This window comes from Anomaloglossus baeobatrachus, chromosome 6, assembly GCF_048569485.1.
Source record: "Anomaloglossus baeobatrachus isolate aAnoBae1 chromosome 6, aAnoBae1.hap1, whole genome shotgun sequence".
NCBI lineage: Eukaryota > Metazoa > Chordata > Amphibia > Anura > Aromobatidae > Anomaloglossus > Anomaloglossus baeobatrachus.
The window spans coordinates 168,285,827-168,298,857 of NC_134358.1; positions in this window are offsets into that span (position 1 = coordinate 168,285,827).

The window sequence follows — 13,031 nt, forward strand, 5'->3', positions numbered from 1 at the left end:
CGGTGACAAGCGTTTCATTGGCCACTGCCTCGGCCTGGCCCCGCCCCCCCACGGATTGGTAGCTCGCCTCGGCCTGGCCCCGCCCCCCCGCACGGATTGGCCGCTCGCCCCGGCCCTCCGCACGCATTGCCAGACATAACCTTGCGCTGCTGGGATCGTGACGGAGCCGGTGAACGCTGGTAACCATTATACACATCGGGTAACTAAGGTCCCTTAGTTACCCGATGTGTATCATAGTTACCAGCATACACCGGCTCCGTCATGATCCCAGCAGCGCCAGACATAACCTTGCACTGCTGGGATCGTGACGGAGCCGGTGAACGCTGGTAACCATTATACACATGGGGTAACTAAGGTCCCTTAGTTACCCGATGTGTATCATAGTTACCAGTGTACACCGGCTCCGTCACGATCCCAGCAGCGCCACACATACCCTTGCGATGCTGGGATCGTGACGGAGCCGGTGAACGCAGGTAAACATTATACACATCGGGTAACTAAGGTCCCTTAGTTACCCGATGTGTATCATAGTTACCAGCGTACACCGGCTCCCGGTACACATGTGCAGGGAGCCGGCATTATACTCCTCTCCCCCCAGGACTACTCCTCCTATTATAGTCCTCCTATTATACTCCTCTCTGAGTATAATGGGAGAACTATTATAGCATGGGGGATGGAGCACGATGGGGAGTGTGCAGCATGGAGGATGGAGCACGATGGGGTGCGCAGCATGGGGGGTGCGCAGCATGGGGGAAGTAGCACGATTGGGGGTGCTCAGCATGGGGGATGCAACACAATGGGGGGTGCGCAGCATGGGGGATGGAGCACGATGGGGGGTGCGCAGCATGGGGGATGGAGCACGATGGGGGGTGCGCAGCATGGGGGATGGAGCACGATGGGGGGTGCGCAGCATTGGGGGATAGAGCACGATGGGTGCGCAGCATGGGGGATGGAGCACAATGGGGAGTGCGCAGCATGGGGGATGGAGCACGATGGGGAGTGCGCAGCATGGGGGATGGAGCACGATGGGGGTGCGCAGCATGGGGGATGTAGCACGATGGGGGGTGCGCAGCATGGGGGATGTAGCACGATGGGGAGTGCGCAGCATGGGGGATGGAGCATGATGGGGGGTGCGCAGCATGGGGGATGGAGCACGATGGGGGGTGCGCAGCATGGGGGATGGAGCACGATGGGGGGTGCGCAGCATGGGGGATGGAGCACGATGGGGGTGCGCAGCATGGGGGATGGAGCACGATGGGGAGTGCGCAGCATGGGGGATGGAGCACGATGGGGGGTGCGCAGCATGGGGGATGGAGCACGATGGGGGGTGCACACCTCCCCCCACTGCACAACACCACACACACACTGGGAACCACAAACACCTCCCTACACAGACACCCAACACACAAACAGCGCGGCACACACAAATATACGCACATGCCGCACAACACACACATTGCACAAAACATACCTCCCACCAAAACACACACACACCCCACACCCACACAAACCGTGCAACACACACACACAGCGCTCCACAAACAACGCAACACACACAACGCAACACACAAACAACACCGCTCTCACACCCCGCCACACCCAGACAACACCCAGAACATGTACAGCACCCTACACAAACACTTGGTAACTACACACAACAACATCTATATATATATAAAAAAAATCATACATTAACTACACAATACATAAATTCTAGAATACCCGATGCGTAGAATCGGCCACCTTCTAGTATATATATATATATATATATATATATATATATACACTGTGTGCAGAATTATTAGGCAAATGAGTATTTTGATCACATGATAATTTTTATACATGTTGTCCTACTCCAAGATGTGTAGGCTTGAGAGCCAACTACCAATTAAATAAATCAGGTGATGTGCATCTCTGTAATGAGGAGCGGTGTGGTGTAATGACATCAACACCCTATATAAAGTGTGCTTAATTATTAGGCAACTTCCTTTCCTTTGGCAAAATGGGTCAGAAAAGAGATTTGACGGGTTCTGAAAAGTCCAAAATTGTGAGATGTCTTGCAGAGGGATGCAGCAGTCTTGAAATTGCCAAACTTTTAAAGTGTGATCACCAAACAATCAAGCGTTTCATGGCAAATAGCCAACAGGGTAACAAGAAGCGTGTTGGGCAAAAAAGGCGCAAAATAACTGCCCGTGAATTGAGGAAAATCAAGCGTGAAGCTGCCATGATGCCATTAGCCACCATTTTGGCCATATTTCAGAGCTGCAACATTACTGGAATATCAAAAATCACAAGGTGTGCTATACTCAGGCACATGGCCAAGGTAAGAAAGGCTGAAAAATGACCAACTTTGAACAAGAAACATAAGATAAGACTGATATTTCAAAGGTTTTTTGGACTGATGAAATGAGAGTAACTTCTGATGGGCCAGATGGATGAGCCAGAGGCTGGATCAGTAAAGGGCAGAGAGCTTCACTCCGACTCAGACGCCAGCAAGGTGGAGGTGGGGTACTGGTATGGGCTGGTATCATCAAATATGAACTTGTGGGACCTTTTCGGGTTGAGGATAGAGTGAATCTCAACTCCCACACCTACTGCCAGTTTCTGGAAGACAACTTCTTCAAGCAGTGGTATAGGAAGAAGTCGGTATCGTTCAAGAAAAACATGATTTTCATGCAGGACAATGCTCCATCACATGCATCCAACTACTCCACAGCGTGACTGGCCAGTAAAGGTCTAAAAGATGAAAAAATAATGACATGGCCCCCTTGTTCGCCTGATCTGAACCCCATAGAGAACCTGTGGTATCTCAAAATGTGATATCTACAGGTAGGGAAAACAGTACACCTCTTGGAACAGTGTCTGGGAGGCTGTGGTGGCTGCTGTACGCAATGTTGATCGTAAACAGATCAAGCAACTGACAGAATCTATGGATTGTAGGCTGGTGTGTGTCATTATAAAAAAAGGTGGCTATATTGGTCACTATTTTTTTGGTTTTTGTTTTTGCATGTCAGAAATGTTTATTTCTAAATTTTATGCAGTTATATCGGTTTACCTGGTGAAAATAAACAAGTGAGATGGGAATATATCTGGTTTTTATTAAGTTGCCTAATAATTCTGCACAGTAATAGTTACCTGCCCAAACAGATATCCTCCTAAGATAGCCAAATCTAAAAAAACACCCACTCCAACTTCCAAAAATATTAAGCTTAGATAGGTATGAGTCTTTTGGGTTGATTAAGAAAACAGTTGTTGAACAATAATAAAAAAAATCCTCTAAAATACAACTTGCCTAATGATTCTGCACACAGTATATATATACATATATATATATATATATATATATATATATATATATATATATATATATATATATATATACAGTGGTACCTTGCTTAGCGAGAACAATCCGTTCTGGGACTGTGCTTGTTAATCAAGGTACTCGTTCAGCAGAGCAAGATTTCCCATAGGAAATCATTGCAATGCTGACGATCCATTCCACAACTTCTAAAATGTCCCATCTTGGTCCCCTATTCTATCATTCCACACATGCACAAACATGCACAACCACACACAACCACACACAAACACACACAAACTCACACAAACACACATGCACGCATGCACACACACATATTATATGCTCACCTTACCTTCCGTTCCATCGCCGGTCTGCTGGGACTTGCTGTTCTCTGGTACGGGGCCGGGCTGTGTAACGCGTTACCATAACGACGAGGCAGGAACTTCCCGGCCAGAGCGCTGACGTCAAAGGCAGAGCCACTTGCCTCTGATTGGCCAGCACTCTGCCTTTCATTAGCGGTGACAGGAAGTTTCTCCCTTGTCGCTATGGATGCAGATACACAGCGTGGACTGGAGCGCAGCGGCGCACTACAGCACCCAGGAGGCCGGCGATGAAACGAAAGGTAAACATATTATGTTATATTATATGCTCACCTTACCTTCCGTTCCATTGCAGCCCTCCTGGGTCTTGTAGTTCGCCGCGAGGACGTCGCGATGACCCCGGGAACTACAAGAACCATGAGGCCAGCGGTGGAACGGAAGGTAAGGTGAGCATAATACTGTATGCGTGTGTGTTTGTGTGTGTTTGTGCGTACATGTGTGTGTTTGTTTGGACTGCAAGTGCTGGTCAGAGTGCGGTGGATGGACGGAACCGGAAGTGTGTGCGGTGAGAATTTCGCTCGTACAGAAAAGCTTTCTCGGAAAGCGGGTTACAAATATACAGAAAGCTTTGCTTGTTAAGCGAAATTCTCGTTAAGAGGGTTACTCGTTAAGCGAGGTACCACTGTATATATATATATATATATATATATATATATATATATATATAAAATGTCAGGGATAAGAATGGGGTTGTTGCTAGCAGCAGCCCTGCTGCCACCAGTAATGCTGGCAGTAACTGTCCTGGCAGCAATTGTATCAAACACAATTCCCATTTAACCACATTTGCAAACTCTGGCAAGCACATTTATGGGAAGAAACAGGGCATAATTAAGTATATGTCCCATTTCTCATCATAATGATTGCAGAGTGATGCAGCCTCTGACAGCAACACCTTTAGATGGAGTCAGCATTCTGCTCAATTTATGTCCTCTGAGGTCAAAAATAGTTAATGTTTTACATAGTGGAATTTCCACTACATCAATGACACTTGTTTTTATTCTGCCTCAATGTCCCCTAATCCACAGCTAAGGAACATACTACACCAGAAAAACTTCTCCCAGTTGATATTTTATTTTAAATGCCATGAAAAGTTAGCCTTTGTTCTCAGGAAACATGGTGCTGGTGGAGATGAACAACACAATTCTAATTCCAATCTGTGTTGCAGTCTTTGCGAGCCAAGGTAGGGGGACATTGTTTATGATAGTATAGCATTTTGAGCTATAGCAAACCTCTAGGTGAGAATCAGTCAAGGTGGCAAAGAGAATTGGCCAATTCATGCACGGAGGTACCTGTTAGTCAACGTATGATTGAAAATGATAATTATGATTCTGTGTTCTGCAAAAGCTGAGGACATAACAGGGTGTAACAGCTGATGTTAGGGATGCACATGCAACATGCATCCAAAATATCCTTTTGTAACCAAATCAGCTGTGCCTGCAATCAGCTCTGGAGCAGGTCATTCAGCATGTGCTGTTGGTAGAGGAGGCTCAACAGTGTCTGAAAGTACTTGTCATATTGTTGGTGAATCGTGTGTGTTGGATTCTATATACACTTCCTCCTTTACCTTCATAGCATCATAACTTCAATTTATTTGCCTAAGGCCCCCTTCACACATCAGTGATTCCAGTATGTACGTTACTGTTTTTATACATACAACAATCACAAACATAAAAAATCAATGGGTCTGTGCTCACTTCAGCGATTTCTCACTGACCATGTTTCCGTGCGGCACATATGCGTGTCCGTGTGCTCCACACAAGTACAGGCAGATTAAACTTTGCGATGGACGTATGACTCAAGCAACATACAAGGTTATCCTAGAAAAACAGTTGCTTCCTTCTGCTCAGGCAATGTTCCCCAACTCTGAGGACTGATTTTTTCCAGCAGGTCAATGCAACATGCCACACAGCTAGGTCAATCAATGTGTGGATGAAGGACCACCACATCAAAGCCCTATCATGGCCAACCCAATCTCCAGACCTGAACCCCATTGAAAACCCCTGGAATGTAATCAAGAGGAAGATGGATAGTCACCAGCCATCAAACAAAGAAGAACTGGTTAAATTTTTGCAGTAAGAGTGGCATAAGGTCACCCAAAAGCAGTGTGAAACACTGGTGAAAAGCATGCCAAGACGCCTGAAAGCTGTGATTTAAAAATCATCAATATTCAACAAAATATTGATTTCTGAACTCTTCCTGAGTTAAACATTATTAGTATTGTTGTTTCTAAATGATTATGAACATGTTTTCTTTGCATTATTTGAGGCCTGAAAGAAATGCATTTTTTTATTACTTTGACCATTTCTCATTTTCAGAAAATAAATACCAAATGTATTGCTTGGAAATTCGGAGACATGTTGCCAGTAGTTTATAGAATAAAAAAACAATTTACATTTTACTCAAAAATATACTTCTAAAGAGAAAAATCAGGAGAAACTGACAATTTTGCAGTGGCCTCTTAATCTTTGCAAGAGATATATATATATATATATATATATATATATATATATATATATATATATATATATATATATATATATTGAGAGAGCGATAGATAGATATACAGGTGTACACACATATACAGTTAGGTCCAGAAATATTTGGACAGTGACACAAGTTTTGTTATTTTAGCTGTTTACAAAAACATGTTCAGAAATACAATTATATATATAATATGGGCTGAAAGTGCACACTCCAAGCTGCAATATGAGAGTTTTGACATCCAAATCGGAGAAAGGGTTTAGGAATCATAGCTCTGTAATGCATAGCCTCCTCTTTTTCAAGGGACCAAAAGTAATTGGACAAGGGACTCTAAGGGCTGCAATTAACTCTGAAGGCGTCTCCCTCGTTAACCTGTAATCAATGAAGTAGTTAAAAGGTCTGGGGTTGATTACAGGTGTGTGGTTTTGCATTTGGAAGCTTTTTCTGTGACCAGACAACATGCGGTCTAAGGAACTCTCAATTGAGGTGAAACAGAACATCCTGAGGCTGAAAAAAAAGAAAAAATCCATCAGAGAGATAGCAGACATGCTTGGAGTTGCAAAATCAACAGTCGGGTACATTCTGAGAAAAAAGGAATTGACTGGTGATCTTGGGAACTCAAAAAGGCCTGGGCGTCCACGGATGACAACAGTGGTGGATGATCGCCGCATACTTTCTTTGGTGAAGAAGAACCCGTTCACAACATCAACTGAAGTCCAGAACACTCTCAGTGAAGTAGGTGTATCTGCCTCTAAGTCAACAGTAAAGAGAAGACTCCATGAAAGTAAATACAAAGGGTTCACATCTAGATGCAAACCATTGATCAATTCCAAAAATAGACAGGCCAGAGTTAAATTTGCTGAAAAACACCTCATGAAGCCAGCTCAGTTCTGGAAAAGTATTCTATGGACAGATGAGACAAAGATCAACCTGTACCAGAATGATGGGAAGAAAAAAGTTTGGAGAAGAAAGGGAACGGCACATGATCCAAGGCACACCACATCCTCTGTAAAACATGGTGGAGGCAACGTGATGGCATGGGCATGCATGGCTTTCAATGGCACTGGGTCACTTGTGTTTATTGATGACATAACAGCAGACAAGAGTAGCCGCATGAATTCTGAAGTGTACCGGGATATACTTTCAGCCCAGATTCAGCCAAATGCCGCAAAGTTGATCGGACGGCGCTTCATAGTACAGATGGACAATGACACCAAGCATACAGCCAAAGCTACCCAGAAGTTCATGAGTGCAAAAAAGTGGAACATTCTGCAATGGCCAAGTCAATCACCAGATCTTAACCCAATTGAGCATGCATTTCACTTGCTCAAATCTAGACTTAAGACGGAAAGATCCACAAACAAGCAAGACCTGAAGGCTGCGGCTGTAAAGGCCTGGCAAAGCATTAAGAAGGAGGAAACCCAGCGTTTGGTGATGTCCATGGGTTCCAGACTTAAGGCAGTGATTGCCTCCAAAGGATTCGCAACAAAATATTGAAAATAAAAATATTTTGTTTGGGTTTGGTTTATTTGTCCAATTACTTTTGACCTCCTAAAATGTGGAGTGTTTGTAAAGAAATGTGTACAATTCCTACAGTTTCTATCAGATATTTTTGTTCAAACCTTCAAATTAAACGTTACAATCTGCAGTTGAATTCTGTTGTAGAGGTTTCATTTCAAATCCAATGTGGTGGCATGCAGAGCCCAACTCGCGAAAATTGTGTCACTGTCCAAATATTTCTGGACCTAACTGTATATATATATATATATATATATATATATATATATAATGGCCCAATTTTTTAGAATTGTGTAAGTTTGTTTTGGAAAGTCAACCAAATTTATGCCTGAAGTTTCTCACATTGTCTGATACAATGTTGCTGTTGTACCCTATCTGTGGGAGACATTTTGCTGGCATGTTTGATTTTTGTAGATTCTGTTTGTTAAAAACCTGCATTTTAGATCTTAATGGATAGTATTCTTCTGCATTATAGTTAAAATATAATAAATAATAAAAAATAAACAATACAAAAGTCTCCAAATGCAAATAAAGGAGTAAAAGCAATTTTAATAAATTACATTTTTTTAAACACCCTGGAAAAAAAAAATAAAGACAATTCTTTAGAAAACATGATATAAGCATCCAGTAAACATCACAAAATAGCAAATAGCCCTTGCATATTTTTTCATAGCTTCATAAACATATCAACTAATAAAATAAAGTTATCACATTATTTTTTGTGATCCGTGAATGGCATGAAAAAAAGCATTTTAAATTAAAGGTCAGATTGTTATTTCCCCAATAATAAAAATTAATATCTATTCAACATCAAAAGGTATACAAAAAAAGCACGTAATTGAGACCAGGTACTTCATCTAAATAACACCTGTTTCAATTATTTGGTGATATCACATCAGGACATTACAAACCTGGTGTATTATTTATAATAACACACTAGTAAAATACCAGCAGATTTGCTCACGGAAAATTATGTGTTACCTTTTTGGTTACGCTTGCTAAGGTTAAATTTTCAATTTCACTCTAAAGTTGACATCAACAGCTTTTAAAATGTAGTTTATTTTAAGGCCTCTTTTTTGTTAGTTTGGCATTAACAGTTTCAGCTGTCTTTGATTTAGCCTGTCTCATCCATTTCCTTGAGATGTTCACTAGTGTTGAGCGAGAATGCTTGTCACTACTCGGTACTCGCACGAGTATCACAGTACTCGGTCTACTCGGCGGGGACCGAGTAATCTCGCGATACTCGTGCTGTACTCGTGGTCTTCATCCCTGCATGTTGGTGCTCTTTTGAGAGCCAGCCCTCATGCAGGGATTGGCTGGCAGACCACTGCAATGCCACAGCCCTGTTAGTTGTGGAATTGCAGTGATTGGCCGGCCTGCACAGCGTGACCGAGCCTTTATACCGGCGGGCGCGCTGTGCTCTGAACACAGCCATCCAGACAGTCAGTGCAGGGAGAGTGTTGTTGCTTCAGGGAAAGGTTTGTGGCCCTTTATAGTTATTTTCGTAGCAGGGCTGCAAACAGTGTGACCAGAAGTCCTTCTCAGGACTATTGTAGCTGTATACAGGCAGCCAGGATATAGCCAGGTCGGAGTACAGGACCAGAGTCCTTCTCAGGACTATTGTTGCTGTATACAGGCAGGGCAGGCAGGGTATAGCCAGGTCGGAATACAGGCTAGTGACCAGAAGAGTCCTTCTCAGGACTATTGTAGCTGTATACAGGCAGGCAGGCAGGGTATATAGCCATTCCTAGTGGTGACCGTATACCAGCCTTCATCACCATATCTGGGGCTGGTGTACACAGTCTAAAACAGTCCTGATAGTGTCAGACTTCTCAGTAATTGTCGCTCCTAAAAACCTGTTAGGTTCTTAGTGCGTCCGTGCTTGCATTTAAAAACCGCACGTGTGTGCCTGTCGGTGGCAGCGTACAGGTGCACTTGTGTGTGTTTTGCACAAACTAGTATATAACGCACAAGTCTAGTGAATAATACACGTCAGTCAGCAGTGTCTGATAGTGTCAAACTTCTCAGTAATTGTCGCTCCTAAAAACCTGTTAGGTTCTTAGTGCGTCCGTGCTTGCATTTAAAAACCGCACGTGTGTGCCTGTCGGTGGCAGCGTACAGGTGCACTTGTGTGCGTTTTGCACAAACTTGGATATAACGCACAAGTCTAGTGAATATAATACACGTCAGTCAGCAGTGTCTGATAGTGTCAAACTTCTCAGTAATTGTCGCTCCTAAAAACCTGTTAGGTTCTTAGTGCGTCCGTGCTTGCATTTAAAAACCGCACGTGTGTGCCTGTCGGTGGCAGCGTACAGGTGCACTTGTGTGCGTTTTGCACAAACTAGTATATAACGCACAAGTCTAGTAAATATAATACACGTCAGTCAGCAGTGTCTGATAGTGTCAAACTTCTCAGTAATTGTCGCTCCTAAAAACCTGTTAGGTTCTTAGTGTGTCCGTGCTTGCATTTAAAAACCGCATGTGTGTGCCTGTCGGTGGCAGAATACAGGTGCACTTGTGTGCGTTTTGCACAAACTTGGATATAACGCACAAGTCTAGTGAATACACGTCAGCACAGCATTGCAAAATGCGCAAGGGCATTGGCAACGAACAAGGAAGTGGACGTGATGGTGTTGCAGGCAGAGGCCGAGGTCGTGGGCAAGCTCTAATTTCCCCAAAACAAAGGGCCACATCTACTCGCTCGCACGTCCTGTCCCAAATTCTTGGGGACCGCAGCAGTACACTGCTCTTGAACCAAGACCAGTGTCAACAGGTTGTTAGTTGGATAGCGGATAATGCTTCCAGTCAGATTGGCACCACCACAAACACTCTGTCTTCCACACGGTCAAGTGTCAGTAGCCGTGATACTGCACCGCACATTTCAGAACCTGATCCTCCTTCCTACCACAAGGCTGAGTACACGTCCACGGACATTACTGATCCCACACTTGGACACTCGGAAGAGCTGTTCACGTTTCCATTTGCACATTCTGGCCTCTCGCCAGCTCCTGTTGAAGTGGGTCATGAGGAGATCGTATGTACAGATGCCCAAATATTTGAGCAGCCACGTTCTCACGAAGTTGGCAATGTGTCTCAACAAGGGGTGGACGATGATGAGACACAATTGTCAGGAAGTCAGGAGGAGGAGCAGGGTGCGGAAGAGGAAGACAACGTGGTGGATGATCCAGTAACTGACCCAACCTGGCAGGAGGATATGCAGAGCGAGGACAGCAGTGCACAGGGGGAGGGAGGCGTAGCATCCCAACAGGCAGTAAGAAGCAGGGTGGTGGCCCCAAGCAGAAGTCAGGCAACCGTTCCCCGGAACAACAACACGACACAAGGTGCCTGTACAAATGTTAGGTCTTCCCGAGTCTGGCAGTTTTTTAAGTTGGCTCCAGATGATTCTAAAAAGGCCACTTGCAACACCTGCCGTGCCAACATCAGCAGGGGTACCAAAACTAGCAGCCTGACCACCACCAACATGATCAGGCACATGTCAGCCAAGCACCCGACTTTGTGGGAGGTACAACAGAGTCGAGGAGCAGTGCTTGCTGATGTCACTGCTACGTCTTTGCTTGTTGTGCATGCGAGCCAATCCCCTGTCCATGCTGCCTGCGAACAAGCCTCCTCCGGCCATGCACCTGCAGTTGCCTACGCAGAAATAACACCATCATCAAGCACGTCCTTGTCCCAGCATAGCGTTCAGTTATCCATTCAGCAAACCTTTGAACGCAGGCGCAAATACACTGCCAACACCCCACATGCCACAGTTCTAAATGCTAACTTTTCGCGACTGCTTGCGCTGGAAATGTTGCCTTTTAGGCTGGTGGAGACAGAAGCATTCCGCGACCTGATGGCGGCAGCTGTACCACGTTACTCGGTCCCCAGCCGCCACTATTTCTCCCGGTGTGCCGTCCCCGCGTTGCATAACCACGTGTCACAAAACATCACACGTGCCCTGAACAACGCTGTTTCACCCAAGGTCCACCTAACCACAGACACGTGGACAAGTGCTTGTGGGCAAGGCCGCTACATCTCGTTGACGGCACACTGGGTTAATATTGTGGAAGCTGGGACCCAGTCTGAGCGAGGGACGGAACACGTCCTTCCCACACCAAGGTTTGCAGGCCCTACCTCAGTCAGTGTTTCACCCACACTCTACAGCTCAGGAATGTCATGCTCTTCAGCCTCCTCCTCCTCCTGCGCATCCTCATCCACTGTACCCTCCACACCAGTCCCAAGCTGGAAGCACTGCAGCACTGCCTCGGCGAAGCGGCAACAGGCTGTGCTGAAGCTAATCTGCATCGGTGACAAACCCCACAATGCAGAAGAGGTGTGGACAGCTCTGAAACAGCAGGCAGATCACTGGCTCACACCTCTGAACCTAAAGCCAGGAAAGGTCGTGTGTGACAATGGCCGGAACCTGGTGGCGGCTTTGAGGCGAGGCCAGCTGACACATGTTCCATGCGTGGCCCATGTGCTCAACCTCGTGGTTCAGCGGTTTATAAAGTCATACCCAGAGCTGTCTGATCTGCTGGTAAAAGTTCGCCGTCTGTCTGCACATTTTCGAAAGTCACCTACTGCTTCAGCCGGCCTTGCCGGCTTTCAGCGCCGTTTGCATCTTCCGGCTCACAGACTGGTGTGTGATGTCCCCACGCGTTGGAATTCAACTCTGCACATGTTGGTCAGGATATGTGAGCAGAAGAGGGCAGTTGTTAAGTACCTGCATCACCTAAGCCGTCGGGAAATGGGTCAACTCCACACATAACACCTGAGGAGTGGAGATGGATGTCAGACCTATGTACCATCCTCCAAAACTTTGAGGACTCCACCAAGATGGTGAGTGGTGATGATGCCATTATTAGCGTCACCATACCGCTACTCTGCCTTCTAAAACGGTCTCTGCTGAAAAACAAACATGATGCATTGCAGGCGGAGCGCGATGAGTTGCAGCAAGAAACAGTAGTGGGTGTGGGTGATAACACACAGCCCAGCCTCGTCTCATCACAACGTGCAGTGGAGGACTATGACGAGGAGGAGGATGAAGACATGGAGCAACTCTCCGGCCAAATTGAGGATATGACATGCACACCAGTCATATCCTCGGTTCAGCTTGGCTGGCCAGAGGACAGGGTAGATGAGGAGGAGGAGGAGGAGGAGGAGGACAGCATGTTCAGTCATCTTGTTGGTCAGGCTACTGAAGTCCTGGCTGTTAAGAGTCTGGCGCACATGGCTGACTTTATGGTAAGCTGCCTGTCTCGTGACCCTCGCGTTAAGAACATCTTGGCCGACAATCATTACTGGTTGGTAACACTGTTAGACCCACGCTACAAGGAGAACTTTTTGTCTCT